Here is an 18,618-nt window from a genome sequence, read left to right as displayed (position 1 = left end):
GCGATTGTTGAAGTATTAGCCGAAATTCGACGCCCCCGTTTCAGAAGCATTGTGAATGTACAAAGTCCTTCGTGAAGATTAAGTTTAAAGTTTTCATGCGAAAAATGATAACGAGTAAATGTGGGCCGTTATGTTGTACACAATACGCTCTTTTCGTTGAGTTTTCCATTATATTTTTTAATGTCTCATGTGATATTCGAAGTCTTCCTGTAGGGTTCTTATCGCCAAATTTCCAAACTGGGTGCATACGTTTTTGATACTGATGGGGTAGTTTTATTGCCATAAAATCTCCTAGATCCCCCCCCCCCCCCCATATCATTGACGATGAACAATTTATTTTACAGAAATAAGAATATGTATTGGGTGCTTTCTGTGTGGTTAAATGTGTAGATTAACAATTGAATAAAAATAATAATATACATTTTGAAAATAGTTCTAAGGGGAAATCATACACAGGGAAGAACGGCACGTCGTGCGCTTGACTCCGCGCTGTCTCCTACATTTCTTCAAATATGGGATACACTGTTATCGATCACTGTCAAGCAAGGATAAATACAAGGATACAATTTCACCGAAAACACTCCAGGGGTGAATTTGGGACGGTGCGTGCTGGGCGTGCCATGATTCTGTGCAAGGAACACATTTTTTTCACATGTTTAAAACTATCTAAAAAAAACCATGTACCACGTTCATCGCTGTGTGTTTTCGCCCTAAAACTTTTGCCATTTTTTACGTAAAATGTACATGGTATCTCATTCACCACTCAAACCGTGATGGCCAATTTCAATTCGTTTTAGTTTCGCATTCCATTCTGTCCAAGTAATACAAAATTGGTCGTGCGTATAGCGGTAGGTAGAATTTGAATTTTATTTTTTGTTAGTTTTGAGTTCGTATTTCGTATTTTGAAATATTAATATTAATAAAATTTTAATATAAAAAAGTAAGTTGTTGATATTATTAATTTAATATGGAATACGTATATATTTTATATTAATGGAGATTTATGTTTTTAGACGATAAAAGTAATTTATTGTCAACGTCATGTTATGGACAGCAAAACGTACAGTTATATTATTAACGACCTTGCATTGAATTATATTGTAATAATATTATATATTTAAATAAGAAATAAATAAAGAAATTATTTTAAGTCCTTTAATGTTAGAACACATTGCACGACTCTGACAGCATCCTTGGTTCTCGTAAGTCTCAGATCACATCAGACCAACTATGTATAAGAAGACAAGGGATGCGTATTCAATTGTTTTGGAAAGGATGCATGATTTGAGACTTAAGTTAAAACTTTTATAAATTGTATTTCGAAAAAAGTGATATTATTTTGAAAAGTTGTCAAATGTGCATGAAAACACGACAAAAAGTCAATTTAGCCGAATCTTAAGCTTGGTCACTGTGCTCGAATCACTCGTGAGCTCTGTGTATAATCACTATCCAGCAAAGTTGTCCTTATCTTGCGGTCAGAATCCACCATTGTAATTGTGTGTGTGTGTTTGTTGGTGTTCCGAGGAGTTCAGGAAGTATGCCATGTTTACAAAACGTATGTTAAGTCGTTGTCGATGATAATTCCGAAAGGTCAAAATCGTTAATAAAATGTGCAACAATTCCTCACTCAAAGTACATACAGTGTTTTCTGTCCGTTTATCATACACGTGTCAGTGAAAGCCGCGCGCCAGCTTTCTTAAAAAAATAAATCAGTTGCCTGAATGTGGGGTGGCAAAAATAACCAGCTCTGTTTGGGATCAAATTTGTATATTGAAAAGTCATAACATAAATTGGAATTTTAAAGAAAGTTAAATTTTATATTCTCAAATTTTCTTTGTTGCTAATATGACATTCTGAAATGTATTGAGGATGTGTAGGAAAAACTTTGAGAAAATTCATTGAATGGGTTTTTTTTGCATATGAAAAAAAAATCTTGTATAAAGTTAGATAATGTTCAAAATATATGTACATGTGTAGAAACAAATCAAAAGGGTTGAAAACCGAAATTAGATAGTAAATATAACACAAAGCAACCTAAATACACAATATGCCTTAGCAAATTTTAACGAAAAATGTGTACATTTACATATACAGTGTGAACATATCCCATTGTACAAATATATGACACTGCAAAATATGGATTCTCGCACATAAATTTAGGGTTGCCAACAGGCCTTTTTTTAAGAGAACGTGTTCTCTTTTTTAACACAATTCTTTTGTTCTCTATATTTTTATATTACACCCACAATGTCCGCTTCAATTTGACAATAATTTCACGCAGTCTGGTATTATATTTTCTCTAACAAAATATGACGTGAGTGGAGTGGCGAGACAACCTGGCAGCACTGAGTGTATACTCGTATTTACTTTTATTAGAATATTTTCCATAATCAGTGGACTAAAGAAATAAATGAGTTAAAAATTTACACTGTCCGGGGTATTTTAAAGCACAGTATATAATTACAAAAATATTTCATGTTTAGAATTTTTTAAAGAAATAAAAGAAAATAAGAGACTTTTGCACTAAATTAGCAGTGTAGATATATATATATATGGCAACAGAGATGATGAAATTGAGAGTGAAAATGAAGATGATTCAATTCAACAATTCATTTTTAAGCGCAATTTTCATGTTCCTAACTACATATGTATGTTCCGGTTATTAAGAAAGTGGAATAAGTCATATAATATTTCGTCTGAGATAATTGGACTTTTGCGTAAATTTGTTTAAAAAATTATTTTTATACTACATAAAAATATATGCATACATTATGATTCTTAGCCTTATAGTTATATAATCTTTCCTGTACTGGTGGAATTTTACGACTAACCTTGTAAAATAATGGTATTTTTGGTACCTTAAATGACTTATTTCACTTAATATCCGGCACGACTATTAAGAAAATTGTAAAAAATAAACACTTTTTTGTTAAATGTTCTCTTTTCTTGTCCATGACACATGGCAACCCTACATAAATTCCCAAAGCAGACTCTCATTACGATCCTTCGATTACATACAGAAAATGTCACCGCTGAAAATTGCGCAATTACGTCGGATTTTTATCCTGTCGAGATTATGTCACACCAGGATTTCGACCCTTCAAGCTTACGACCCAAACCTGTCAGTAACAGTTTTATACACGGGACAAGCAAACAATCAGCATAAGCTGAAATCCCGATAAACGATTCCTCTTAATTTACAAACCATACAAATTCTCCAACTTGCAATTATATAAAATTGCGGTATTTAATCAAAATTTTAATCAAAAACGACGTACAGCGAGGCCGTCGCAATATCTTACGTCTAAAACTATAAATCGGTCATTCGACTGTAAATAAATAAGCAACAATCCGACAATATGTTCGTATAACGTTTTAGAATCGCAATCATTCCGGAAGTTTAAGAACATCTCGTTCTCTTCTCATTTTTTTTTCATCTTGACGCAATACATAAACGGCCCTTTCCCTCTCTTCCCTAGCAGGTTACGCGTCGATACCGGTTTTAAAGATTGCACCGATAAAACGCGTTTGAAGAATGTTAGAATCACAATAAACTACACAAAGGATATTTTATTTATATCAAGTCGAATTGCGGTTTCACTATTGTAGTACGCAAATTTTATCATATGCATTTATGTATGTACATAAAATGGAACAAGTGCGTGAGTAATCTGATACTTGCGAGCACATTGACATGCAATTACGAACCAAATGAAAACTCATTAAAACCACTATCACAAATCAAAGTCCACAACTGAAGGAGAATAAGTTTAGAGATAACTTCGAATAGCCCAATAAATACAATCGTCAAACTCCACACAATTTATATCTTGTAAATATTATTAACTAGTATTGTGCCCGATGAAATATCATCGCATGGGTCATGGAATAAGTTATTAAATAAAAAAAATTAAATGAAATATGTCGATTCTGTGTTCGATCCGCATCGCGGTCGTATTTTTTTCAAATACCTTTAAAATATAATTAATTGTTTAATATGAAAAAAAAAGTTCAAAACAGCGCTGTAGACTTTGTAACTATGTAAGGTTTGTTGGTAACATCGAAAACAAATGAAAGTTTCTGTGATGACGATTCGAAATGGTTTCGATTCGACATATATTTTTTCGATTCAAATAAATTTAATAAAAAAACAAATGAATATTCACTGATTCGCCATGTTTAAGCTGTTTATATTACAAATACTGAGCGAAGCCGGGTAAAACAACTAGTATATAATAATAAAAATAATTTTTATTTTTATTTTTTTAAGTCGGAGTCGGATTGTGGGAAAACGTTGGAATCGGAATTATGATTTTTTAAATGTTTTGTGGAGCCCTGCAATAAATCGATATAAAGCGGCAGAATTGTAAATAGGTTTCTGAGCTATTTTTCCTATTATGCTGTACATTAACATTAGAATAATATGATACTATGATTACTAACAAAATTAAATTAAAAATGTGAAATAGAAAATGATCAGTAGACCAGTACATAGCTACAGTAGTAAAACAGATAGATGTATGTATTGTGAACATAATTTAGTAATAATAAAGAGCATTTAAATATCAAAAAAATCAATATAAAGCAGCAAATATGACAATTCTATGTACAATCAGGTCGACTTGATCAACTTTCATCGCGATGGATTCATATAAGCAAATTCCCCTCTGGAGAAAGTCTGAAATGGCAGTCAGTAATAAAATATTTAGGAGTAACGTTTGATAAAAGAATGAGATGGGCACCTCACATTGAGGCAGCGAAATGCAAGGCGATGCGGGGTATATCCTCAATATATCCAATATTTAATCGCCATAATTCTTTATCAACGCCAAATAAAATAAAATTATATCGCGCGCTCATATTACCATTATTAACCTATGCTTCACCTGTATGGAATAACGCCTCGAATACTAACCTTTCCAAGCTCTAAGTAATACAAAATAAATCCCTAAAAATAATTTATAATACACCCATATATACTAACCTGAAAAAACTGCATGCCATATATAATATTCCGTTTGTTACAGACATTACTAACAAACTAACCGGTAGATTCTATGACAGAATCACTAATAACCATACTAACACACTTGTGAAGAGTCTCGGTGATTACAACAAAATGTCTATACCCTTCAGGTATAAACACAGATTACCTAAACACAATTTGCTTTAGGTCATCGACTTTAGAGAGTCTTTAATTAATATTATGTATTATATGTATTATGAACATTTATAAGGATTGTAAATAGGTTTTTGAGCTCTTTTTCCTATTATGCTTTAGATTAACATTAGAATAATATAATACTGTGATTAATAACCAAATTAAATTAAATTGTAAAATAGCAAATGATCAGTAGATCAGTAGCTATTAAAATTGATATAAGATGTATTGTGAACATAATTTCGTAATAATAAAAAGCATTTAAAAATCAAAAATATAAGCTAATATTATAATAATTTGAAACCGAAAAAGAATTTTAAAGGTAAGCATTTTTTAATCAAGCCATTTATTGCTCTTCCAAGCCTAGGAATTTCAATACGCAACAGTTGCATTCTGTGACCATTTCTACACCTCCCATCAGATGAGATCCAGCGAACTGTGCATGCATATGTTTGCTGGTGGATTCTTTCTCAATCATGTCTGAAATTGAGAGAATGTTTATAGGACTGGAATGGTCGGCTGCAGGCTGACTCACACACACACGCTTATCTCATAATAATAAAAGGACAAGCTCGAGTCTCTCCCCCGCACGAGATCAATGCGATTGCGAGGTTACGGAATAGAATCGTAGGCCTCGAAGACCCACCTCAACAAGAAACCCAGTCGCCAATAAAGGCATCCGAAGCATTGTTGCATTAACTGCAGTAATCTCAAGTACAAAACGTAACGCCTCGCAACGGACCCGTAATATATGGATGCTATCGCATAAGACAATGCACACGCCAAAATGCAGTTATTACACACATATGTATGTACATATATATTTGAATACTTGGAATACGAATCCGTTCGAAACGTGGTGGGAGATGAACATAAAGTGAAATGCAATAAAAATGTCGATAAATCATCGGCAACGGATCGAAATTGTGAAAATTTCACAGTTGAAATTAATACAACTCTCGATATGACTGGCATGTGCGAGATTACTTAATGAGAAATTTCTAAAGAAATAAAACCATTGTATAGAACGAAAATTCGACGCGCAGAGATATTCAACCGAAACTAAAGTTCTCAATTCTAATCGGAAATCCTTATATACTATACTAGACGATAAGCCCAACCAGCCGTGTTTTGTGCAAAAAAAAAACTAGCATCCCTACTTTTCCTTAAAAATTATGGAACGCATCCCTACATTGTCTACGCAAGCCAAGTATAATGCAGCATCCCGTGGAACATATCAATCGCATAAAAAGAGACGTATACATACATTGCGTCATCCGAACTGAATAAAATAATAATCTTGTTTAAAAACGTCGCTAAAGATAACGATACCCATATAAGCGCCAAAACGTCGCGGAATAGTAACATAAATCTTTTAGTATTTTTTTATACTACGATAACTTTTTCCTTAAATAAATTCCAAGTCGATACGCCAAACTTGTGCCTATATACGTAATAATCAAACAACGGTGACTAATAGGTTAGTTTGAGCCAATTTCTAAGGGACCGTTTCGATAGTTAAATTAATCAATTAATCAAAATCTGATCGACTTTTATGCCAGAATTATCCGAATCTAATCAGCAGCATCACATAAATCATACAATTTATGAGTATTTCAATCGAGATGTAACCATGGACCTCTCAGTACACTAACCACCGCAAGCTATACTACTTTTATTCGATCTGTCAAAAAAAAACTACATGCCAGTCGTAGTATAAGTATTTGTGGAATGTGAATTAAACATGCGAAAAAACGCAGCACCCCTAGCCCATATAGATGGTACACAGTCCGAAAAATCACCCCTGGAGTATTTTCGGTGATATATGTTATCCTTGCTTGACAGTGGTCGATAACGGAGAATCTCATATATTTGAAAAGGTATAGGGGAAACTTGCATATCGGTTGCATATGGATATGCATACACGTGCGACCTCCCAAAAATGATTTGGTGATTATTGGTCACAAAGTCACTAAAATATCTATAGCAAAACATCTGGCAGCCGAAAAGTCTATCATACTAACGAGAACTCGAGTGCCAAATATTCCGTATTCGCGATTTTTCGCGCAAAAATTGTCTTTTGGGCGATCGCAATGTGACTAATAATCCAATTACCCCCAAAAACATACATTCTGCACGTGCAACTACACCCGAATTCGGTTTGGAGAACACCCACTGTTTACAAGCCAGGGATGTAACGTCCATACCACTCAGTGCGTTTTCGCTCTTATGGTCTCGAAGCCCGACTTTGCGGTTTGATGCGAATGTATTAATTGTTTAATGTAACCGGAAGTGCATTTATATTGCAAAATTTCCAACCAGACTTTTATCTGAACCCTAAGCGGGTATGTGCGACTACGTACATCCGATCTTAAGACGGCATTCGTGTGAATCGACCCATACATCCGCCAGTTAGAAACACGCAAATACGCCTCACGTGCGACCCAAACAAACCATCCTTCAAACACCTCGCCGTTTACAATTACCAATTAGCACGATACAAATGGATCTGTTTGCACCGAGTTTAGAGATATCCCATAACATTTACATAATTCGGGTACAAAATGGGGGACAATCATAAACTTTCGAGCGAATGCTGTCCGCCGGCGAGACGCACCTTCTCACCTGGATCAATTAATTGAATTGAAATGCATAGAGCGTAACTTCCGGAGAATGAAGTGCCAGGTACGCGTTACCAAACACGTGAGGCAAAAATCATTCAATGCCGCACGTATCATTATTATCAAATAATACATTCTTTATTTTTTCACAAGGCGACCCAAATTGAAATGCCAATTTAACTTTGTTTTACATAAATACGACTGCACAATCGAAAACGAGAAAAATAAACATTACGACACGAGGATGAATCATATATAAGGAGAACGCAGCTAAAACCACACATCCGAGAAAAAAAATGAATGCGATTGATTTATCAATTTGGGCCGAATTGAATGATCGATAATTATCTTTGACAACAATAATAAAAAAATATAATGATTTCAAAAGAATAACATGACATGTAATGATTATTCCATAAAATTTATCTACACAGATATATGGAAAATGTTTTCGACCAACTTTTCTTAAATTCGTATGCAAACTGACACAGTCGCAGTCGTACAAAATGTCCCACCCCACGTCGTCAAAATTTCCATACAATTTTAGACCGGATATGGTTTTAAAATTGTGACCGTTACTGCACATATCCCAAATCCGTTGATATATGTACATATTTCACGATGGAACAAAATAGATCCGCACAATGGGGGCGGAACGATAATTTCGCATAAGTAATATTCGAAAAAAATTAAAATTTGTTCATCACATTCGACTTCCGTTCACTTTTCCGTAGCGTAAATAACATTAAAACCAAAACGGTCAGTAAAATCATACACAATATATAACACACCGTTGTATGTAGAAAGCGCTTCGCTCCACATAATAAGAAGTACGTAATTGCAGATACAGTATTAATTATTTTGTGATTAATGCGAAAACAATAACTTGGCCCATTGAAAATTCGATTTTTCAGAATCCAGCACACGTCATACAATACATACCATGCAAATTGGAAACACTGACAAAATCCACACTCACCATTTGTATACGGAATGCAAACCTTGATAAAATTCCAAATAATATGCAATCGTAAATAAATTATAAAAAAAATGAAAAACGTACATTTATTAAACGAAATCTATTCATTTATTAAATAAAATAAAAAAGCGCAATATCACCTTGTACACACTGCAAGTGTAAGAAGAATGGCGTTTGACACGATTGCGTATCAGAGCGAATACGTTGAATATATCTGACGGTTCGATGTTATTGTCGATGCTAATAATAAATTCTACAAATTATTATTATACAAATATTTATTTGACGGTCGATGGATCGAAAGATGACGAGATTTTACAAACGAGAAAATAATCGTGTATACAAATTCGAGACAGCGCAGAGAACAATAAAACCATATGCGTTTTAATTTATGACAACGTTCGAGATTAAAAAAGCCTCAACGTGCGATACCCATACAGAAAGCAATTTAATATATATTAAATGAGTGCTAAACTTGCGAATATTACATATATTAAAAAAAAAGAAATCAATTATCATAAAATAAATAGGCTATGAGTGAATTCAGCACGCGTCTATTTTTCTCGAGATCACTCTACTGGAAATTTCAGCTGTGAACTACTTACGACCGACAAAAAGGAAAATAGGTATGATATATTACGACAGCTCAACAAATTACTGTTTAAATAAAAGTGCATATGATAATGATAAAATACACGCATACAAAGTATGATAAAAACTAGTGTTGGATAGTGCAACGTCCAGTTAAGAATACTATTGAAACAAAGCAAACAACTGATGGTGCCAGGTTTTTGAGCTCCTTTATTTCTTATTATGCTGTAGGTACATTAATATTAAAATAATATATATTTATTTAAATACATGGGGAAGGGGGCAAAGCTGATAGACCAACAAGGCTTGACTTGTATAGGTTTTTCATTCCAATATAATACTATAATTACTAGTCACCGGAGCCTGAGGGGGCCATGTATTGTTCAAAGGTTGTAAATGCATTGTTAAAGGTTTGCCGAACCTTTTTTACAAAGGATTTACAACAATGGAACAATGGATAGCACTGTGACTATCCTACCTCTAATAATTACACAAGAAAATGTTTAGTAGACCATTGGCTATTAACCTTTTGCACTCGAAGATTTTTTAGATATTAATACCGTAAACTCGAAATGTTTTTCAACATTTTTTTTTAATAAAATAGAATAGTCATAAAAATAAGTTTTAATTTTCTTTTTAAATAATTAATCAATGTAGAAAATATTTAAAAACAGCACCCATAATTTGAAAAGTTGTGTTTGCTTAAAATAATGACAATTCCTTGCCAGTTAGAAACACAGAACAAATATTCTAATAAATGTAACACTATGTATTGATGGCGAGTGTCATGGACTCAAATTTTATTACCCGTAAAATGTTGCAACATTGCAATTGAGTGACGACGCGTTTTAGGGCGAAATCACACAGCGGTGAATGTGGGACGTGGGTTTTTTTTAGATAGTTTTAAACATAGAAAAATGTCGCGGTCATGGGATATGTACAAGGTATAGTCCTTTCAAAACGTCCAAAAAAAAGACCCCCTGGGTGTGTTCGGTAAAATTGTATCCTTGTATTTATCCTTGTTTGACAGTGATCGATAACGATTTTAATAAATGAATGAGAACTTGTCGACGTTCCACATACCACATTCCGCGCTGTGTGATTTCGCCCTTACACTTGTACAAATTATTAACTTATTGTTATGCATTCATGCTAATTTTATCTTTGTTATCAATATATTATACTGGGAATTCAAAGATTTAGAGTAAATAATAAAAGTATAAAAAACACTAACCTGATATGCTCGAATGCCGCCACAGTAGCGGCATTCGAGTAATACGGCAAACCTCAATGCCGCCGCTGTGGCGGCATTTGAGTGCAAAGAGTTAAAATATATATATAAGATATATTGTGAACATAATTTAGTAACAATAAAAAGCATTTAAAAATCAAATCAAACAACTGATGAGGACGTTAATATATGCTTTATATTCCTGTCGAATTTTGACATGTGTCTACGTGAAAGTTTATTACGGTTGATCATAGCTCACGTCCTGTCGACTTCTATCTATAGATTGACCCTTGTCTAATTTGCATCAAAGTACCGTTCGTCCGAACGTCCCGCATATTAAATCCAGACCTAAGAAAATGTTGCATAGCTCAAAAGATTAGCTCAAATTTAAATGCATAGCTCAAATTTAAATAGATCTAAATCTATTATACACAAAGACCGAGTTGTCCTCGACTTGATCGATTCGGTTGAAAAATAAAATAGAAAATAAAAACAAAATGCACCCACCATTTTCATTCCGATTCGACAATTCGAACCATACCTAAAATTAAAAGAGACAGACAAACAAACTTATTTTAAGCCAATTCCGGACACGCAAAAAAAGCTATGCAATGACTAAGCAGCTTCCGAGAGGAAGGACCGATGAAATAAGTAGTACGTGACTAGCCAAAGGTACGAATCTAAACATGACTAACTCAAAACCATACTTTTTTATTCACCATACCCAAAACGGCATGGTACAAGCACATTCATCAGAGAGAAGAACCTCCACAGAACGTAAGCGCAATTTTATTCCGTAAAGGTGTATTTTGGATAGTACGATAAGATAAGAGTGTAATAAATCAGCCTCAACACTTATCATGCCAAATCCCTGTTAAAATTTATTGATTATCATGAATATTGATCATATTGCGGCGTTCGCCGAACCATTCAAAACGTAATGTAAGTAAAAGCTCGCGCAAAATAACTTCCGGAAACCATATAATAATAATGAAAACGGCAACTAACGGAAAAAAATCATATCATAAGTGAATTTCATCATCTTATATGGAACAATAACTGCTACAAGGTCATTGCGGGGGGATGATTAACCACCCACTTGATATTTTTTATTATTTATGGATGTACGCATTTATGTAGGTCTATTCATAATATCCAGCACTTCAAGGCAACAGCCCGGCACAACAGTGCACGGAAAAGATTACTTCAATTCATACTACACAGCAGCGCACGTTCAGGCAAGTTTTGGCGAGTGCAAGGCAAAATCAGTGACAACGATTTTTTTTTTGCCATCGAGCATCTTGTCCGCCGGTCCTTAATTATAAGGCCTCTTTTTAATTTGACCTAAACGTGAGAAAAGAGAAAGATAGACACGCATTTGTATGTAAATCTGCGTACATTGAGTGTTTTTTTTTTTTAATTTTTAATGAATACCATGTAACAGGTAACCCCGATGCACCTTCCTGACCAGAAACATTATACATTTGATACAAATATTATTAGTATTCTACAAAGTACATAAATACATATCAATTAATATCGACAGAGACATTTATGGTCAAATTTGTAAACTTGCAGCATTTTATACAATTAAACGAAATTCGAGATTGGTGAACACTCGAGATTTTGCGAGAAAATGGGTAAGGTTGCCAATTTGTTGGAACCGTTTCAATGAAAATCAGATAAATTGGCAAACGATCGACTTGGAGTCACAAATCCAAGGTCTGGCCAGCAGAAACCAGCGGGATTTGAACCCGTGACCACCCCGTTCAAAGCATTATACGCTGACCACTGGTCTATTCTGCTTGTATGTTGAATCACTCCTAGTTAGTAATTTAATATTCAACATTATGAAGTCGGCGTCGCTCGATTTTCAACGACTCCCATTCAGAACTTAAATAACGAGAGACAAAGAGATTTCATCGAATGTGTAGCAATTATTAGGTACCGGTTCGGAGCGGTCGTTATGTAGCCAAGTGTCAGCGGTCCAAATTTGAGAAAATCGAAACAGAATGCAATGTATAAAATGTCGGTGGGCGATCGACGAGATTCCGCATAAAGACCACTCACTCGAAACTCGAGATCCATTAAGAGATAAATCCTTTAAATAATTTACAGAGGGAGAGATATTATTTTACACATTGACAGAAACGAAGGTGGTGGCCGCGCGGCGAACGACCTCACCGAATCATTTCACTTGTCCGTCCGTCTGTCTGTATGTATGTCTGCCTACTCGTCGAGAAATGGAAACTGAAGGAAACCACCGAACATGGAGAGAAGTCGGCGCCGCTCTCGGAACGGTGTCAATGTCAATTTTTTTTGTTTTCTAAACTAACAATGACCTCGTGTAGATTTCCTTCATGTGTGTATGGATGCATGTACGAGACCGAAAATGTTCGCGGTTATCGTATCGAAAAATGATTAGCTTTATCTATTGTACACTTGAGCGTTTTCATTATATTAGGCGAGATAAAGAGGGACATCGATGAACAAAGCAAACATTACTAATTAAAACGTTTTATCATAAACATAATAGAGTTACTATACATAATAAAAATAAATTGAACATCTTCCGCGTCTAAAAAGAACCAGATCGGTGTTAAATTTTTACGACCCCCCCCCCCCGCTTTTTGCCTTACTAAAAAACAAGTTGTATCCTAATATTGGTAGTGCACATATTTATTAAAAAAATCAAATATTCTTACTTGTTGAAATTATGATGTATTTTTTTATATTTCATAAAAACTTCATATAATGCATCCTCTTTAACATCTTTGATTTTGCAAAACCCGTGTTTGTGTGTCAACAGCAACATTTGCTTTTTGCAATGCAAACCATATATGTCAAAAAACTATCAAATTTTAAAATGTGAGTAGAGATGACTTCATTTAAGATGAGTTCCCTCATTTTATCTATTCTCAAGTGCGTGTGGTCAATAGTTCAAATAAAGTTTTGGGTGGTTATAGACAAAAAAAGCCAATACATTTCATTAAACGTCCTTTAAGTTTTGAATGTGCTCAGATTACTATTCGATTGTGGTCGTCGAGTGTTAGAACGAGAGTCTGCTCACAATATTTGGAATACAAAATTGTATGTGAAATTTTGGTCAAAATATTTTTTAAGTGTACTCGACAAACAATGTTTATATCAATCAAAGTGCCAGGGCGGCGACCTGGCCCGACTACACCACCGCATATAACATTATACATATTTTGTTAGCATTGAAATGAAGAGTGATTCCATTAGAAGCGAACACGAAGTGAATAAAACTGGGTCGTCACTTTGATGTAGTTTTTTTTGACTTTGATCGTTGATCTGTTTTTGTTTTTAGCCTAGAAAAAAAGCTTGAGTGGAAAAATGTGACGATACTTCGAGTTCTTCGAGGCTCTAAAATTTACAAGTGGCTCTAAAATAGAATCTTTTTTAAACTGAAATTGTTTTATGTAATCGATTTTTATAAACGTGTACAAATTAGCGTAATTAACTTTTGACACAGCGTGTAATATGCTAGATTACCCTGAGAGACATTATACCTTATATCGAGGACATTTCTTCGTTTGCAATTATTCGAATCAAATTTGTACATATGTATGTACAATGAAACAATTGACTTTTTGTTTCAAAAAGTGAGAATTACTAATCATTATAAATTAACACGATATTATCATTACCATAAAAGTAAGGAGACGTGAAAAAATAACGCAAAAATACACATTAGAAAAAATTACATAAATATATTTACATATCTAGAGATGACCAAATTGATCATAAACCTAAAGAGTACGAACCAAAATCTTCTAATGACAATCTTAGACTATACTTCATTTCGCTTCATAGTTTTGCGGCAAGCAAACTATGGATCTCGATTCCTATTGGTAAGAACATCTTAACTGACCGATAGGGATAATTTTCTACATTTGCCAATCAAATTAATCAACTTCTGAACTCTTCCCCAAAATTTTTTTAATTGCTAAATTACAGCTGTTAAAAATATACATACACTACTAAACGACCCAAAAGATGACTAACCAATTAAGAGGTCCCTGCTCCACAGACAGACATCTATGCTAATTCACTACTACAAGAAACTCAACCAATTGCCGACTTTCAACAGCAACAAAAAACAATCTTTTCTTTTCAACAATCGCATCTTTTTTTACAAGGCTTTTTTAATAAAAAAAAATATATTTACCGTGGTTTTGATACAAATTTACAACAGTATTGTTAAAAATTTGAAATTATATTCAAATAATGGTGAAAAATGAGGATAGGTTGCCAAATTATTTGGAACCGTTTCAACAATTGATAAACTCTGATAGGAAACGATAGGTCTGGCCAGCAGCACCGGTTCAGGAATTGAACCCATGAACCCTCAGTTATATGATAGCATTATAAGCTGACCACTGAGCTACGTCGCTTACATCTCTATATTTCATTTCAGCAGCCTTTGCAAACTCTAAATCTCGACTCTTATTGGACGAAAAGCTTTAAGCTATAAAAAACGTCTCAGGGCGAAAACAGTAACATTAATTCAGACAGTAATTAAGTCGTCGAATTGACTGCAGAGCTTTAAAATTGGCAATATTAAATTCGGTAAAGTCTAGAATTAAATCATCGATTGACATCACGGTAAACGCAATACATATATTCAATTTCAATAGTATTTGCAACATTAGGCAAGCTTTAAACTTCAATTCTCATTGGTCGAGAGAGGCTTCCTTGCTGACCAATAGGAATCCTCTCCATTGCAAACATCCACGAAACGAAATATACAAACACATAGTATATTCAACCCTAAAACAGCAACCATTGTTACATACCAACCGAAGCAACTCCTACCGGCTACCTTCCGAGAACAATCGAGTAGAGCCGATCGAGCAGAACACGATTGAAAAGAAACAAAGAGACTAAAAAAAAAAAATCATCAAAAATTAAATCATCGAGCGAAAGTGCCGGAATGCGTAAATATGTATGTACATCATCGACGTACTCGTCTCCACAGTCCGATCAAACACAGATGCGTAAACAAAGGTGTGCGTGTGCGAGTGTGCAGTGCGGTGCAGTGTCGCAAGGCCGCTGCCCGGCCTCGTGCGGGGGCGGCACACTGCACCAGCGCTCTCGGTGAACGGCCTACAGACATCCTCAAACCACACCAGAAAGCATTCGATTCAATGCAATTCGCGACGCGATTTTGCACGCAGTGATAAATGACGCGGAGAATTCGCCGCAACGAGTCGTCCTTCGCAGCCTACTAATATTTGTATTATAATATACACACTCACACATACATACATATATGAACATACACCGAGAGTTCAATTCTCCAAATACATAAATAATTACTTCCTTGCTAAGGCAAGTATTGTTCCGGATGTTTTAACACGCGTATAAAATTGTACTGTTTGTTTGTTCGTTTCAACGGTTAAACCGAACAAAACCACAAGTATTCTCAAAATTCTCATTTATATTTATATATGTAAGATTGAATAATGAGAAACTATAAAGCAAATTTGATAAAATATAGAGTGAAAAAAGAAAGAGTTATAGGCGTTTAAACAATTAAAATTTGACATAGCGAGATGGCAGCGAAAAGGGATATAAAGTAAGTTTTTTTTCACACAATACAATAGACATCTATGAACGATCGACAAAATTTTTGATACACGCCAAATTTGTGAGAAATACATTATGTAGGTAGCATTTTATAAGATTCAACTAATTCGAGATGAATTTGCGAGAAACTGAGAAGACCGATTTACTGGATCTGTCGATTAAGCTTGAAAAATCAAAAATTTCTAGCAGAAGACGCTCAATCTAATTTTTACAATTTATTTATTTGCATATTAGCAACAGTGACATTACAGAATACTCTAACGCGTCACCGTGACCAGACATATAAGCATAATACAAATACTAGATATAAGAAAATTAGCGAGACATCATATTCTGTTACAGACATTACTAACAAACTAACCAGTAGATTCTAGGACAGAATCACTAATAACCATACTAACACACGTGTGAAGAGTTTCGGTGATTACAACAAAATGTCTATACCCTTCAGGTATAAACACAGATTACCTAAATACAATCTGCTTTAGGTCATCGACTTTAGAGAGTCTTTAATTAATATTATGTATTATGAGCATTTATAAGAATTGTAAATAGATTTTTGAGCTCTTTTTCCTATTATGCTGTACATTAACATTAGAATAATATGATACTATGATTACTAACCAAATTAAATTAAATTGTAAAATAGAAAATGATCAGTAGATTAGTAGCTATTAAAATAGATATAAGATGTATTGTGAACATAATTTCGTAATAATAAAAAGCATTTAAAAATAATAATAAAAAAAATCATATTCAAATAGTGGTGACAGTGGGTAGAATGATTTTTGACAATGGAGGAACCGCTTCAACAATAAAATCAGACAAATTGGCAAACTCTGATAGGAAACGATCGACTTGGGAGTCACAAATGTCTGACCAGCAGCACTAACGATTATACTCGGTGCTTAATATCAACCCAACAATGCTGCTGGCTAATGACCACAAGATCTCGCCAGCAGCGTATTTGGCGGGGACTTGAACCCAAGACCACTCTACTGGTATGCAATAGCTATACCAGTGCACTACGATGTGGCTTTGTAAGTTGTTCAAGAAAAATTTCCAGTGGAAGTATGTACATATAAATATGCATTTTTCAACATACTCTGCTACTTTTTAATCACCAATCTAAATTTGGTGCAAAATTATAATTTTTTTCGAATTAATATTTGAATCAAATAAAAAACAATAATAATACCAGTAATAATCAACTTCAAATCTTCAAAGATATTTGAAATTTTCTATTCATTTTTCATTCAACAAAGGGTGAGAGATTTAAACGAATCGAAATCATTGATTCAATGGAAAAATATCCAAGAAGATTCATGGGGTGCGTCATTAAATAATGACTCATACGATTGGATAATTTGAAAGGTTGAAACATACAAACTTGGTGTGTATTCTAGCAGTTTCCAGTCAAGGCTTTTGATAACGTTGAGATCATACCAAGTAGTTGCAAAAAAAGGTAAATTTAAACCAATTATAAATACGTATTCAAGTATGATCTCTGAGAAAAACGAAATACCGCAAAACACAGAGAAACTCCACCTGAAGAAATGCATAATAGAAAATGACAAAAGAAATAACTGAAGCTGCTAAATCGCATAAAACGAAACACACACACACACACGGCGTAGAAATCAACGCTTGAAATATATGCAAGGAATGCACCGAGAATCAACCGCGAAACCATCGAAAATTTCCTATAATCATCAAGTTAAGTCACAATTTTTACTTTTATAAACGTATCGTTTACCGTGAAAAGGCAAAAAAAAGTGTGAAATCGCTAACTGTATAAGTTAATTTAGAAAAAAGCGAACAGCATCTGTTATGGAGCGATACGACAGACGAAAGGCTAGAATTTTGATTGGCTAATTATATGTATATTTACATACAAACATATGTGCATCTTTTAAATACAATTCAATCTAATATTTGGAACGAAATTTGAATTCACTCATACATACATAAAAATTCATCGTGTTAAGAAAACACATTAGCGTGCATAAACACAGTTTTAGCCAATATAAAATATATAAATCATACACGTCACACGCAAAAAAGTAGATCGAGATTTCCGAATTTAAGCCCGTGTCTAAAAGTGGATAGTTCACATTTTTTTTTCATTTCCCACCACCAAAGTCCTCGGCGAGCGAAAAAGGCAACCAGTAAATCGATTCGAGTTAAATCACCTTCCAACATACGAAACCCCTGCAACATTTTATAACGCCAAAATCCAATAAAGGACTTAAGGTAAAAAAAAAATAATACAAATCAATCAACACGGTCGACGAAAATGGCAATACAACGTGGACGGACAAAAATCTAACGTTGTAAATAGAGCAAGATTTGCGCCAACACAATTCTGCTGATCTGAATTTATAGCCTGCTCACAGACAAGTATAAATATTAAACGTCCCAC

The 18,618-nt window shown here is 34.2% G+C and overlaps 1 protein-coding gene across 1 annotated transcript in view; it reads left to right on the top strand.

The window, feature by feature from the left end:
* Nucleotides 1-18,618, top strand: part of LOC143910439 (uncharacterized) — a 337,502-nt gene that overhangs the window by 150,504 nt on the left and 168,380 nt on the right. The window lies entirely within an intron of this gene.

Source organism: Arctopsyche grandis, chromosome 4 (assembly GCF_051622035.1).
Source record: "Arctopsyche grandis isolate Sample6627 chromosome 4, ASM5162203v2, whole genome shotgun sequence".
Taxonomy (NCBI): Eukaryota; Metazoa; Arthropoda; class Insecta; order Trichoptera; family Hydropsychidae; genus Arctopsyche; species Arctopsyche grandis.
The sequence above is the reverse complement of the archived record's forward strand: the minus strand, read 5'-3'. Positions and strand labels throughout refer to the sequence as shown.